The sequence below is a fragment of the Marmota monax genome, unplaced genomic scaffold, assembly GCF_021218885.2.
Source record: "Marmota monax isolate L192 unplaced genomic scaffold, Marmota_monax_Labrador192_F-V1.1 WCK01_AAM20220418_F8-fsc00070, whole genome shotgun sequence".
Classification (NCBI taxonomy): Eukaryota; Metazoa; Chordata; class Mammalia; order Rodentia; family Sciuridae; genus Marmota; species Marmota monax.
In genome coordinates, this window is record NW_026692116.1 from 1,658,637 (window position 1) to 1,675,082 (window position 16,446).

Here is a 16,446-nt window from a genome sequence, read left to right on the forward strand (position 1 = left end):
TGGTGTAAATACAGATCAAGCATAAGGGTCTGTCTTCCTTCCCATTCTCAAGAATAATATCTTACTCTGCTTCTAAACTTCTAACAGAATATATGCATTCTACACTTAATTTTAAGCCTCTTTTCTTCTTCTTCGGGTTCTCTGTCTACTATTTAGTGATGATGTACTGCTATTGAGATTATGTCAGGCTCATATAAAGTTTACACATGGAGAGATAGTTGTATTTGTTCTCAACTGTAATCTCCAACAGAAATCTTCTCTCATTCATAAGTGAGATAACTTCACAAAGTTCTAAGGAAATCATAAAAAAATGCTGATTCTGTCCAGTAGGTTGTCTTGACTAGATCAAACCATGGAGACATTGTTAATTTCCTTATAGTCATGCTCAGTGGTCAGAAAAATATGTCCAGAACTTCTGAGTTTTCCCTAACAATCTTTCAGCAGATAGTCATTTGTAAACCACCTATGAATAATTTTAGAAGGGTTCTAGTTTGTATCCAGTTAATATTCATTTTGCCTGGAAAATCTATCTCTGGAGCCCAGCCTACAGATTATCAATTGTGAGAAAAATTTAGTAGCTACAAGTATGCTCTTTGATAATAACATGACATTTGTGCAGAGTGAGCCACAAAGTGTAAGATGCAGAATTTATACCACATTCTTCTAAAGTTAACTGGCCCTATAGCTTCTGCATGTCAGGCTTGTCTGCAATGCCAACCCTTGAAAAACCAGGAGAAAAGGAAATTTGGTTTGATGTTTGGTTTGCAGGGGCAGCTGTTGTCATTGGACTGCCCCCACACAAAAGGGGTACCATGTTCCTCTCTCAGAATGAAATTTCAAGACTGGCTAGCAAAGGGCTAGACCCAGCACTTTCATGTTATACCTTTCATTGTTATTAATTTAATTTATATTTAATTAATAGCTAATGTTGAACACTTACTCCATGCCAGACACTGAACTTTAAATTATATGCATTATTTTATTTAATCTTATCAACAATCTTAGTGGGGAAGTTTCTTTATTTTTCCAGGGAGAAAAGTGAGACTTGAAGAGATTAGGTAATTTTTCCAAGATCACACATCTAGTAACTGATGACCTCAAATCCAGGTCAATCTGCAATGCACATACTTTTCATCCCAATAATAAAATATCTCAAAAACTTAAGATTCTGATTTGATCTTTTCCATAAAAAAGATTTTAATGAAGAACAGCTATTTTCAAGAGAAAGCCACAATGGATACTTATTAAAACCCTTACCTTACATTTCTATTCTCTTCTACCCTTCCTATATCCTGTGATTTCTTTTTCAGTATTTTATCTGAAAACCTGCCATCTAGCTAAAGAGACTTGTCTAAGGTCAGCAAGGGGTGGCAGGAGGAGGGGAGAGGGTAGATATAGAAAAAGCAGAGCACCCTGGGGAGGAGCCTTAAGTGGGAGCCCAAGTCCACCAGAGCTCTTGTCCCAGACCCCCAAGCTCTGGGAAGGAAATGTTGCTTCCTAATGGACTTTAAATTACCAACATCGCTAAACTCTCCCTTAATAGACTTGTAAAGATCTGCTTGCTACCTTTTTCCCCCTTCATGTAGAATTTGTAATCAAGAGCCCAATTTTGTCATTTGGAAATACTAATTATCTAATCATGGCATGCTGCATAACGTACTTGTCTGCCCAATTAGCTAGGACAATTATTAAAATTCAGAGGCCTAATTATGTCTCAATTTAATGCTGGCAAACTTGCATACAGAGCAGTAATTAAAATCCTCTCTTTCCCTCTGCCTTTAGGGCAGGGGATGATTAGGCCCTGTCAGGGGGTGTACTGAACCAAACCAGTGAAGCGTATTGTGCAACATGACCCTGCATTGTTAAGTGTGTCAACATATTAACCTGAATTCCCTTCAGCCCCCACATAATCACATTTGGTGGAGGAATAAAGGAGCTAAAACATGAAGCATTTTATTAAAAAAACATAAATTCTTTTTAATTAATGCTATGAGAGTTCTGATGAATTCCATGCTTCCAAGTGCTGGAAGACATAAGACTGGTTCATTTAATTATTAGTAAATTTGCTCCTGTTAAAACTAGGGGTTTTTTTAACTCATTTAAAGAAAATGATTTTTTGGTAGTATATATATTTTTGAAAAACTAGTTAGTTGGCTTCCAGTAATACAGTTGATTACCAGCTTTGATGATGGAACACAAGTGAAATGTTGACTTCCAAATGATTCAAACCCAAGACTGGAGGCATTGTGAGTGGGAGAAGGCTATAATTTAATACTTGAAAGATATTAATAAAAGTGGAACATTAAAAATCATAATATTGAAACAGATTCAAATTATTTATCTTTTGAGCTCCTAAGTTTGATGTCTGAAATCAAATCAACATGAGACCCGAGCACTGTGCAAATTCACCATGCTCTTGAAGCCCCTCAGCATGCAGGAACCCAGCTAGTATGTGTCCTCTCTGTTAACATCTGAACCCTCTTCTTTGTGAATTATGGAGAGCCACAAAACCCACTGAAACTTCTGAGCTGTCCTCTAAATTCTGGTTTTCACTCTTGGTGGTCTTTAGAGATCATTCCTATATTCAGTCCAGGACTAAAAATGAATTACTCTGCAGCAGGACTTCTTTTAGTTGCTTCCAAACTTCTTCCTACATGGATAGCTTCCAGTGAGTAAACACACACACACACACACACACACACAGTCCCTCACTTGCATAGAGTTCACTCTCAACTGATCTCATTTTGAATCTCATGACAACCTTCTCACAGCAGGTATTTTATTATGTGGGTCTGATAAGATACTTGTCTGAGCTCACCACTCTATTCCCCACTTTTTAATTATGGGAAGGACAAGACTAAACCTCAGTTCCTTTTGCCATCTTCTATATTCAGACAGAGGGCTGTGAATGAGACATCTAAATTTAAATATTTAATTTAAATATTTAAATATCTTACATTGAGATCAAAGTATAGATAATGTTATATTATAAATGAGGCAGTAAGAGTACAGCCTATGTACCAAAACTAAATAACCGTCTGTCCTCAGTTAATACTTATTTTCAACAAGTTTAGTGGTATTTGTTTAGATTTAATAACTTTGGCCCATTTTCTTTCTTTCGGTTTTTATATTCTGTAAATACGTATAGTTTCATCTGGATGGGTGATAGTAGCCCTCGTCCCTCCTAATCCTGCTCTGGGTACACTGTGGTCTATTTAGGGAAATTCTGGCTTGTATATTCCTTCTAACAAAGGCAGTGACTACAGAAGGTCTCTACTAAAGATGGTTAGCTACCGCCAGGACAGGCCCTTAGGCACTGGTGCTATAAAACCAGAGGGTGGTAGCTCCGCCCCCAGACCTCCTAGGGATGTGCCCTGTGTCTTGAAAATGGCCTTGCTCTGAGTCTCTTTGGATGGCAGACTGAAGTGCAAATCTGTGTTCTGACTTGTTCCCGTGGCTGTCAGCATGTTTTCCTCTTGTCAGCAGCAATTGACTGGTCAGGCTCACCCCTGTACAGCAATTGTAACAGCTCATTGACAGACTAGTGACCCAGCTGGACCTGATAATGGAAAACTATTGATTTTTGTGGGCTCCACGAATCTGAAATGAACGACCAATGTAATGTCATCAATTGTCTCAGACTCTGATAACCCAGGAGGAAAAAGTTTCAGGGATTACTTGTATTTCCTGACAATTGTATTTCAAAATCTCATTGAGTTTATGTAAAAAGAAACCCATTTCTTAGGTGGTTTCCTTAGATGACCCACATTAGTCCATCAGAGCTCTAAACCTACAGCTTGTATGTTTAAAAAAAAAAAAAAAAGTGAGAGTTAACATTATCAATTAGCCAAACTGAGACTTGATATGTCATTTAAGAAAGATACTTGCAGACAGGCACTTTGGGGAAAAAAAATGTTTATAACATTTCTTATTTGTGTTTTGTGAGGCAGTGGCAAGCACTCTACCATGGAGCTATACTCTGAGCTCCTCTGATTTGTTATAAAACAATTTCACAGAAAAAAAAAGTTGGGAGAAAATCAAAATATATTGGCTCTCGAGTCCTCTCGAGTCCTTACATGAAGTTATGATAGAGCTATGAAGCAGCTTCTGCATGCCTCTGTTAATTTGTTGTAGTAGAAAGAAAAACTTAAAAATAATGTAGAGGTGCCTTAGATGTGCATGGGAAAATCACTATAGAGTTTTGGTTTTTAAATACTTTCTTCCTTATTTGATCAGTCCAAAACCCTCAAACATTGCTCAGAGTATTTTTCAAAACTGAGCTATTTCTTCTTGAACCAAGTTAGTGATGAGGTAGAGCAAAATTTTCCCAGTAGATAAGTGCAGAAAACTCTGCACTCTAAATTGAGTTCTGATGAATAGAATGCCAGTTAATGACCTCTGCCAAAGGAAACTTCCTTTAAAAAAAAAAAAAAAAGGAGGGAAAGGTATTGATCTTGCTGCCAACCCAATGCATTTAGTTCACAATCCACTTGTAGTGAGAATATAATCATCTTATGGTCCTCATCAAATTCAAACATTCTAAGAACATAGCTGTGAGGGGCTATACAAATCAGAGAGCACTGAAATAACAGGGGTGCTTCCCTATCCACTTGCTCAGAGAAGTCTAGAGAGAGATGTCTCAGTGAGGAGCCAGAAAGGACAGATCCCAGAGGTGATGATACCATGTGTGGCTGGACTCTTATTCACAAGATGCAGCAATCTTCACACTCTCTTGTAATGGTCCCTTTATGGACTGTGATTAGCTTCACCCCTTACAACACTACACCTGTTTTTCTAGCACTATCAAAATCAACCTTGCTAACTGTTTGGCTGCCTATTAGTAAAGACACATAAGGTTGAGACCTGCAAGAAATTAAGCTAGACCTAAAAAAAAAAAAAAAACCTGGCATTTCTACTTTAATAAATACAAAATATATGGTACAGAGAATGCAAGAGTTGATTCTGTGATATGGCATCAAAAGGTCAAAAGTCAGGGGCCAGGTCTTACCGATTTGGGGGTTCTTCAGGGTGGCTTCCAGGAGGTCTTGTATGTCACAAACATATTAGGTAGTCAGTCATTGAATGAAGAAGTAAAAAAGCTATTTTAAAGTATAGAAAGATGAAGATAAATATTTTCTAATTTATAATAGATGTGTGAGCAAGAAATTGAAATCAGTGGTTTCCATGTAACTATGTGCAGGCTCTTGCCAGTCCATGAAGAAGCTTCAAATGTTGGTGGTAAGTACGTATGCAAGTTAATAGGGTGGTTTTTCTTTTCTTTCTTTTTTCTTTTTTGCAGTGCTGGGTTTGAATGCAGAGCCTCGGCAAGTGTTCTACCACTGAGCAATATCCCCACCCCAATGTAATTTTATAAAGCAAAATACAATCTCTGAAAAAGTCCAAGTGTGTCCTTTATGTCCTTTTGAGGCATTAAATACCTTAATGTGTAATACTGATAATATAAATGACAGGTGCTTTAAATTAATACCTTTGCTTGGTTAGGCAAGATAAAAAGTGGGCAAAATCATACATTGGTCCCAATATCTTAAAAAGCAATTTTAAGATACTGTAAAAGCCAAAAGAATGAGGGAAGAACTAAGGCACTAATCTAAATACCTATTTTTGGACCTGCTTAAAATTAGATACATTACAGCCATATGACTGTCAACAAATGAAAACATGTATTGGGCATCATAACACTGGACTGAAATAGCTAGTCTTGTGGAGCTTCTCTTAGGTTTTTCTCTTCTGTTCTATCTTTCAAATGAAACTTTAAACCCAAATCTGTGATTTGACTGAAATGCTAACAGATGTGATCTTAGTCACCAGACTTTTAACTTCAAGATAAACTTTTCTGATGACATGATGTTTACCTTCTGTCCTACATATTGTCAGGTCTATGGCCAGCAGTGTTCCATTGTAATGATGCCATTTAGAAGGTTTAAAAAAAAATTTTTTTGTTGTTTCTTTGGATTTTAATTTGGTTTGTAAGTTAAAACTTAAATTCAGGGTTTTGCTGTCTGCTGTAACTTGTATTACAGATTTAAAATGTATTAAATATAATCGCTTCAATGATTGATCCTAAAATCATTTGTTTTGTTCTGATTTGTTTTTGAGTGGTGAGGATTCAGTTTCTGGATCCATCTTCTTGTTATTTCTTTCACAATGCTGTAGGCTGCAAGTAAAAGAGGACTGTTCTGTGATAGTTCACAAAACAAAAAGTCAGAAGGGTGGGTTGATTTAGGATCTCAGCAGCAGCATCCAGGACCCAGCCTTTTTCCATATTTCTCACTGGCCCTCTTGGCATGTTTGCTTATCCTCTTCTGATGGACGTAGTTCCAGGTATTAAATGCAGATAATTGAGCAAGTATTGAGCAGCAGAGAAAGGGGACATTTATCTGTTGTGTTCCTTTTTAAGACTTAAGGAACACTTTTCCAGAAGTCCTCCTTCTGTCTCTACCTTAAGCTTTATCCAGAGTTTTATCAAAAGCCAGTTTCTAAACTGGTTGCTGGCAAGATGAATAGTTTAATCATGATTGGGTTATTAAGCTAATCTATATCCCATCCTCTGAGAATAGAGAAGAGCATACCATGGCTAAAAATAAATTACCTGGAAAAAAATTAAGTTTTAACAAGGAAGAAAAAGGAATACATCAACTCAGAATAACAATTTTTATGATACCTGCTCTTAGAAGCCAGTCACCATGTAAAAAATTCAGATACACCATGGACAGCACACAGATGACAAAGCCTGACCTAGCCACATGGAGAGACACTGAGGTACTAGTCAAATGCAGGAGACTTTATTGGACCTTCCAGCTCAGTTCAAGAAGGATAATTTCATGAATAACCCAAGACCAAGGACTAGAACTGCTCAACTGTGCCCTGCCCAAATTTGTGACCCAAAGAATTTAAAAGTGGTCATTGTTTTAATCCTCTAAGATTTGGGGTAGTATATTACATAGCAGTAGTCAACCAAAACATCCCACAACATGATGTCTAGAACAGATATATTGTTTAATATAAAGGCACTAATAGTTAAAATTTTGGTGGGGAAATTATATACTATACAAACAGTAAACATGAAAACTGGAACTATTATATTAATAAATTAAAATAAACTCAGACAAAAATAAACTTTAGGGCAAGCACTCTAATCAGATTAATATTCATAATAATAAAAGGGTCAATTAATCAGAAAGATCTTATAACTGTATGTATCTAAATCAGAGTTTCAAAATATATTATGCAATAACTGCTAGAAGAGAGAAATAGAATATTCAGAATTTTAACTAGAGATTTAATGACCCCCCAACAACTAGACTCCACCCCAGTCATAAAAAATATAGACAGGATAAACAGTACAATCAACCACCTTGATGTAATTGATATTTACATAACACTACACTCAACAGTACTCTACACATTAATTTCAAGGTCATGTAAAATGTTCACCAAGATAGACCATAGGCTAGGTCACAAAATATGTCTCAATAAATTTGAATAGACTGAAATCATACAGAGTGAGCTTTCTGACAACAAAAGAATGAAATGAGAAATTATTAACAATAAGATATCCCAAAAAAGCCTAAATATTTGGAAATTAAGTAATATACAGTTGGCTCACCATATTGGAGTTTCCACATCTTGGATTTAATCAACTAGGGTTCAAAACTAGGAGAAAAATTGCATCTGTATAAAACAACACAGGCATTTTTTCTTCCCATTGTTCCCCCAAACTATACAGTATAACAATCATTTACATAACATTTACATTGTATTAGGCATCATAAGTAATTAGAAATGATTTAAACTATACAGAAGGATGTATGTATATTATATGCAAATAGTGTGCCATATTATATCAGGGACTTGAGAATCTGCAGATTTGAGTATCCACAGGGGTTCCCTGTAGTCAAGGGATGACTGTACTTCTGTTAACTATGGATAAAAGAAAAAAATCACAAGAAAAAATTTTAAAATATTTTTAATCAAGTGATAATGTTACAAAAAGTTCTAAAATCAATTAAGTTTTTACTTTAATAATCTGGGGAAAGATGACTGAATTAAATCTAGAATAAGTAGTTTTATTTAGGAAATAATGAAGAAAACAACACAAAAGCACAAGTCAATAACATAGACAAATAAAACTGAATAGAGAAAATTACCAAAGCCAAATTTGGTTCTTTGAAAAGATTAATAAAATTATTTAACCTCTAGCTAAACTGATCAATAAAAAAGGGAAAAAATGAATTAAAAATATAAGGCAGGATGACAGGATGTCACCAATATCCAACAACCATCAAAAGGATAGATAATAAGGAAATATATAGGCAAACTTTAAGGATTTATATTTGACAACATGGATGAGGCAGACACACTTCTTTAAAATACAAAACTTATCAAATCTGACATGTAATGGAATAGAAAATTTAAATAGCTCTATATCTGTCCAAGAAGATGAATTTGTTATTAAGACAATAAAAACAACAATAAAACTCCAGGCCTACTTTGTGTCACTGGTGAATTCCATCAAACCTTAAGAATACTGTAATGATATGAAACTTGAGAGAGAGAGAGAGAGAGGGAGAGAAAGAGAAATCATTTCCAAACTCTTCTAGAATAAGAAACAAGAATAACTCTGATACTAAAACCATAAAGATATTAGAAAGAAAGAAAATTTCAAGATGGTGGATCAGAGGTACCCAGCCTGCACTTGTCAGCCTCTCTACAAGACAGAATCAAAACAACTGGAGAGCAGCTACTCTTTGAGGTGAGTGACTATGGGAAAATGCTGACTCTAGACAGTAGGAAACAGAGAGGGTGAGACACAGCACCACAGCACTCATCATGTGGCTGCTCACCAGAGGGTAGGGGTAGTGGAGAAAGAGGGAGAGACCCAATAAGCACAACTAGCACAGAAATTGGCACCTTGAAGGGCTGTCTGAATACAGTTGACCCGGGTTCTGCATGGCCAATTATGCTAGAAAAGTTCTCTGTACTACCTAAAGTATATTTACAATATGGTAGTGGAGAGTCATCTTGAGAAGATCTTTCCAAGCTTGCTGCTTTGGAAGTCAAAGGCCCCTTCATTTTCCTGTCCCTAAAGGCCAGCAGCAAACATTACTACACTTTCTCAGCAGGCATCTACCTTGAGATCCAGTTTGGCTCTGAGGGAGTGCCATTGAAAGAAATCTACTGAAAACTCTATGTGATGGGACAATGGAAGGGATCAGAACTCACTTGGCTTATAGGACAGACAGTTGGACAGCTCTAGGAAGTCAACTGCAGGAGTTCCAGGGACTAAGCAGCCATGAAGTATTTCAAGTGACAGCTAAGTCTGAGAACATCAGAGTTCTGGGAGGAGGATCATGGGGGGCCCAACACTGCTCCCCATTCTATCAGTGCAGATAGTTGTGACCCCATGACCTCTCTCTGCCCTCTGAATGTCTTCACAAAGGATGCTGGAGACCCAGACATTCTTCAGCATCCTATGTCAGCCCCACCTTAGGAGTGCACACAGCAAATATCTCTTGAGTAAGTTACTGCCAGGGGAAATTTGCATTCTGCACTAGCTTGTTTTGGTAATCAGGGCGGAGCAGAGGTATTCCATATGGCTCTAGTCACCAACCACTCCTGCTAGTAGCCCGGTGAGCATCACAAAAGAATAAAGGGGCAAATAACCTTCTGTCTTGCTTTCTCCAAGGTGTTCAGTACCTAAGAAGACAGAAATAAACTCTCATACACACAGATTCCAGTTATTTACTTTTGCCTGCATAATCACCCATTACAGAGGAGATGATACTTTTTATTTTTTACTAAAATTATTTGTGTAATTGCTGTATTATTTATATTGTATGTATGTCTGTATTTATACACACATAATATACACACATAATATATATGTGTAAAACCAAATATAAAATAAATTATATAAGAAAAATATACCTTTTCTTATTATTTTTTTCCTTATTTTTATTATCTTCTTTTTTAAAATTGTAATTTGTTATATATAACAAAAAGGATGCATTACAATTTGTATCACACATATACAGCACAATTTTTCATATCTCTGGTTGTACACAAAGTAGAGTCACATCCTCCGTGTCTTCATACATGTACTTAGGGTAATGATGACCATCACATTCCACCATCTTTCCTACCACTATGCCCCCTTTCTTCCCCTCCCTCCCCTTTTTCCCTTTTGCCCTATCTGGAGTTAATTTAATCCTCCCATCCCACCACCCCACAGCATATTATGGACCAGAATCCTTAAATCAGAGAAATCATTCAGTATTTGCTTTTTGGGGATTGGCTAATTTCACTTAGCATTATATTCCCCAGCTCCATCCATTTACCTGCAAATGCCATGATTCTACTCTCTTTTAATGCTGAATAATATTCCGTTGTGTATATATGGCACATTTTCTTTATCTATTCATCTACTGAAGGGCATATAGGTTGGTTCCACAGTTTAGCTATTGTGAATTGTGCTGCTATAAACATTAGTGTGGCCGTGTCCCTGTAGTATGCTGTTTTTAAGTTGTTTGGGCATAGACCGAGGAGTGGGATAGCTGGGTCAAATGGTGGTTCCATTCCCAGTTTTCCAAGGATTCTCCATACTGCTTTCCATATTGGCTGGCTGCATCAATTTGCAGTCTCACCAGCAATGTATGAGTGTGCCTTTTCCCCCGCATTCTCACCAATACTTATTGTTGTTTGTATTCTTTTTTTTAAAAAAAAAATGTTGTTTCTTTTTTAGATGTTGATGATCTTTTATTTTGTTCATTTATTTATATGCATTGCTGGGATATATGCATTGCTGGGAATCGAACCCAGTGCCTCACACATGCTAGGCAAGTGCTCTACCACTGACCCACAACCTCTGCCCTGTTGTTTATATTCTTAATAGCTGCCATTCTGACTGGAGTGAGATGAAATCTCACTTAGTTTTGATTTGCATGTCTCTAATCGCTAGAGATGTTGAACATTTTTTCATGTATTTGTTGATTGACTGTATATCTTCTTCTGAGAAGTATCTGTTCAGTTCCTTGGCCCATTTATTGATTGGGTTATTTATGGGGTTTTTGTGTTTAACTTTTTGAATTCTTTATATACCCTAGAGATTAGCGCTCTATCTGACGTGCATGTGGTAAGAATTTGTTCCCAATTAGTAAGCTCTCTATTCACCTCACTGATTGTTTCTTTTGCTGAGAAGCAGCTTTTTAGTTCGAATCCATCCCATTTATTGATTCTTGATATTAATTATTGTGCTATAGGATTCTTATTAAGGAAGTTGGGGCCTAATCAGACATGATGGAAATTTGAACCTACTTTTTCTTCTAATAGATGCCATGTCTCTGGTTTAATTCCTAGGTCCTTCATCCACTTTGAGTTGAGTTTTGTGCATGGTGAGAGATAGGGGTTTAATTTCATTTTGTTGCATATGGATTTCCAATTTTCCCAGCATAATTTGTTGCAGAGGCTATCTTTTCTCCAATGTACATTTTTAGTGCCTTTGTTAAATATAACTGTAATTATATGGGCCAGTCTCTGTGTCCTCTATTCTGTACCATTGGAGTCTATTTTGGTGCCAATACCATGCTATTTTTGTTAGTATTGCTCTGTAGTATAGTTTAAAGTCTGGTATAGTGATGCCACCTACTTCACTCTTCTTGCTAAGGATTGCTTTAGTTATTCTGAGTCTCTTATCTTTCCAGATGAATTTCATGACTGCTTTTTCTATTTCTATGAGGAATATTATTGGGATTTTGATTGAAATTGCATTAAATCTGTATAGTTCTTTTGGTAGCATGGTCATTTTGACAATATTAATTCTCCCTATCCAAGAACAAGGTAGATCTTTCCATCTTCAAAGGTCTTCTTTAATTTCTTTCTTTAGTGTTCTGTAGTTTTCATTGTAATAGTCTTTCACTTCTTTTGTTAAGTTGATTCCCAAGTATTTTTTTATGTTATTGTAAATGTCATTTCCCTTTCAGAGGATTTGTCACTGATATACAAAAATTCCTTTGATTTATGGGTGTTGATTCTTTATTATCTTCTTTAAAAAAAAAAAAACTTTTCTGTCACTTTCTACCTTTTTTCCTGCTTTCCTTGTTTTCTCTTTTGGGATTTTCTAACTTTGGTTATTCTTCCTTCTTTTATCTGTTTTTCTTTCCTTTCTCTTAATCTATTTTATTTTTATCATTTTCTTAACTTCATTTTATTTTATACTATTTTTACACCTGCGATTTCTGCTGTTGCTGATGTGATTATTATAGCTTTCACTTGGGTTTTATTTTATTTCTGCATTTGGTCTGCTTTTACTTACTATTGTCACTATTGTTCATTTTCCCCTTTCTTTGTGGTGCCAAGAAGCAAGAGTTGACACATCCAGAACATTGCATTTATGCAAATAAAAAAAACTCAGTTGAAAGTTTTATCAATACCCTAGATCAAGTGGATGAAAGAATACCAGATTTGAATACAAGGTTAATGAATTAACACATTTGATAGTAGAAAAGGAAAAATATTTAAAAATTATGGCTGGTGGTATGGCTCAGTGGTAGAGCATTTTTATAGTATGCACAAGGCCCTAGATTCAATCCCCAGCACCACAAAAAAATAAAAAGAAGAAGGAGAGGAGACAATAAAGAATGAATAAAACATACAAAATCTATAGGACATTATCAAAAGACCAAACTTAACTATAATCAGAATAAACAAGGGTGAAGTGCTACAGGCTGAAGGCATAGAAAACCTCTGCTGTGAAATGATAGCAGAAAATTTCCCAAATATTGGGAAATCAAGGTAGAGGAGGCACTTCAAACCCCAAATAGATATGACCAGAAAAGAATCTCTGCTTGACATATTATAGTTAAACTGATAAAAGTATAAAGAAAACAAAGAATATTAAAAGCTGCAAGAGAGAAGCACCAGATCACATATAAAGGCAAATCCATCAGATTTCTCAATAGAAACTCCAAAGACCAGATTGGCATGGAATGATGTACTTTAAATACTGAAAGAAAATAACTGCCAACCTAGATTACTACATCCAGCAAAGTTATCCTTCAGAATCAAATAAAAAATAAAGACCTTCCAAGATAAGCATAAACTAAAGGAATTGCTGACTACTAAACAAGCATTACAGAAGATATTAAAAGGAATTCTTCATTTAGAAGGGGAAGCAAGATAAGCACAATCATGAAAGCATGTGATGAAAGAATAAATCTCACTAGAAGAGTAGATAAGCAAATGAGAATTAGGAAAGAACCAAACTAATTCACATATTAATTCAGTGAACCATCAAACTTCTAAGATGGATATGGGAGAAAGAAATGATCATAGATTATTTAAAACAACCAGAAAAAAAAACAACAAAGTGACAAAAATGAGTACATACCTTTTAATAATAACCCTGAATGTAAATGATCTAAATTTTCCAAATACAAGGTACAAAGTGGCTGAGTGAATTAAAAGGCGCAACAGTATGCTGCCTGCAAGAAACCTATTCCCTGGTCAACATTACACAAACTGAAAATTAAAGGAAGGAAAATGATATTCAAAAGCAAGCAGAAGTACCCATACTCATATCTGATAAAAGAAACTTTAAGCCAAAATCAGTCAGAAGAGATAAAAGATTTTTAATAAAGGAACACTCTATCCAGAAGATATAATGATTGATATGCACCAAATGTTAGAAGACCCAATTTTATAAAAACAAACACTACTAGACATAGAGGGAGAGATAGATGCCAACACAATAATAGTGAGTGCCTTCAACACCCCACTGTCACCAACAGATAGATCACCTAGACAAAAAAAAAAAAAAAATCAGTGAAGAAAAAACAGATTAAATTACACTAAAGATCAATGGACTTAACAGAATCTACAGAATATTCCATCCAACAGCTGCATCAACTTATGGAACTTCTTCAAAAATAAATCATATTTAGGTCATAAATAAAGTCTTAGTAAATACAAAAAAATAACTTTTTATAATTTATCAGGTCATAATGGGGTGAAACTAGAAGTCAAAATACACTACAGAGCTAGAGTTATAAAACAGCATGGCAATGGCCTAAAAGTAGACATGTAGACCAGAGGAACAGAAGCGAGCACCAGAAATAAAACCAGGCATTTACAGCCATATGATACTTGACAAAGATGCCAAAAGTATACATTGGAGAAAAGACAAACTCCTCCATATATGGTGTTAGGAAAACTGGATGACCACATGAGATGATTGAAACTAGATCTCTATCTCTCACACTGTAAAAGAAAATGAACTCAAAATGGATCAAAGATCTTGGTGTAAGAATTGAATCTTTGAAACTATTAGAGGGAACATAGGGAAAATATTTCAAGATAATGATACAGATTTCCTGAATAGTTCTCCAATAGCTCAGGAAATAAAAGCAAGAAATAAAAAATTAACATAAAATTAAAAAGTTTCAAAACAAGCAACACAGTGAAGAGACAGCCTACAGAAGGTCTTTCCTAGCTGTTCATCTAACATAGGATTAATATCCAGAATACATATAGAACTAAAAAAATGTAATAACAAAAGAACAAATAATATAACCAGTGAATGGGCAAATGACCTGAACATATACTTTTCAAAAGAAGAAGTACAGCTGAGTATGGTGGTGCATGCCTGTAACCCCAGCTACTTGAAAAGCTGAGGCAGATGATTACAAATTCAAGGCCAGCCTTAGTGAGACTGTCTTAAAAAATAAAAGGGATGGAAATATAACTCAGTGATAAAGCATCTCTAGTCCCAAAACTGAAGAAAGAAAAGTAATAGCCAATACATATATGAAAAAATACTCAACATCTCTAGCCATCAGGAAAATGACAATCAAAAACTACATTAAGGGGCTTGGATTATGGTTCAGTGGTAGAGTGCTTGCCTTACGTGTGTGAGGCACTGGGTTCAATCCTCAGTACCATATAAAAATAAATAAAAAATATAAAGGTATTGTGTCCAAATTACAACTAAAAATATTTGAAAAAAAACAAACTACATTAAGATTCTGTCTCACTCCAGTCAGAATGTCCATTATTTAACAACAGTAACAAATGCTGGCAAGGATGTGGAAAAAAGGAACTCTTGAACAATGTTTGTGAGAATGTAAATTAGTTCAGCCAATATGGACACCACCATGGAGGTTTCTTTTTTATTTATTTATTTTCCCACAACAGGTAAGCATTTATTGAAAACTTATGCATCTCTAAAGGTAGCTGGTAGCTTTGAGAGTCCCAGTATAGTTGATCAGGCAGGCCTGGCTTCAGCCAAAGGTTTAGTATATCTTGGATTCATAGGACACAAGTTCTTCTGGGATCAGCAGGGTTCCAAGGACACTCTGTCTTCATGGCAATACAAAGTTGCAAGGAAAATGAGTGGGTCTGGGCTCTAGACTGTCACACCTTTTCTTCTGCCCACATTCCAGGGGAAAAAGTCAGTTACTTGACTCAACCCAACTTCTAACTGCTCTGCATTCTGATAGCACATGTAAGTTGCTTTACTTGATATCAACATGACTCTCTCAGGGATTATTTTGAGCAGAGTTACAATTGAGAATTATTATTTCACATGGCGGTTCTCTTCAGACTTAACAAAACTATAGTGAGTTAATTAATTGTTTCTGGAGGTTCTTAAAAACTAAGAATCAATCAACCATAACATTCAGCTAGACCATTTCTGGGTATATACCTGAATGAAGGAAGTTGGCAAAAAAAAAAAAAAAGGTAAATGATTACCCATGTTTATTGCAACACTATTCATAACAGCCAAGATGTGAAATCAACTAAGGTACTCATCAACAGATGACCAAATGAAGAAAATATGGTATATATATATACAATAGAGTGTCCCCAGCCCCTGCTTTCAATTATTTTGCATATATACCTCCCAAAAGTAATTGTTGGATCACACAGTAATTATATTTTGACTTTCTGAATGGTTGCCATATTATTTTTCATAGCAATACACCCTCTTACATTACCAAAAATATGCAAGGGGTTGAATTTCTTCAAATTCTCAACAACTTATTTTTTTCTTTGTTGTTTGTTTCTTTCTGCTAGTAGCCATATTAAGCAGTGGGAGGTGGTATCTTATTGTGATTTTAATTTGCATTTCTCTAATGATTAGGGACATGAAGCATCTTTTCATGTGTTTATTGACCATTTAGTGCCTTTTTTGAGAAATGTCTATTCAAGTCCTTTAACTATTTTTAATCAGCTTGTTTGCTTTTTGTATATCTTTTGATGATTCCAGTTTAAATGTATATATGTTAACAATACACAAGTAAATGTATGGATTCTTCCAGATTATAAAAGTTTAAACAATAAAAGTGTATATAGGTAAAAAAAAAAAAAAAGCAAGCATCACTTTCTTGCCCTCTGAATCCAGCATGTCTATCTCCTCTCCCTTGTTGTTCT

The 16,446-nt window shown here is 35.5% G+C and overlaps 1 protein-coding gene across 1 annotated transcript in view; it reads left to right on the plus strand.

The window, feature by feature from the left end:
* LOC131424885 (endogenous retrovirus group K member 6 Gag polyprotein-like) overlaps positions 1-16,446 on the plus strand; it is a 218,607-nt gene that overhangs the window by 115,526 nt on the left and 86,635 nt on the right. The window lies entirely within an intron of this gene.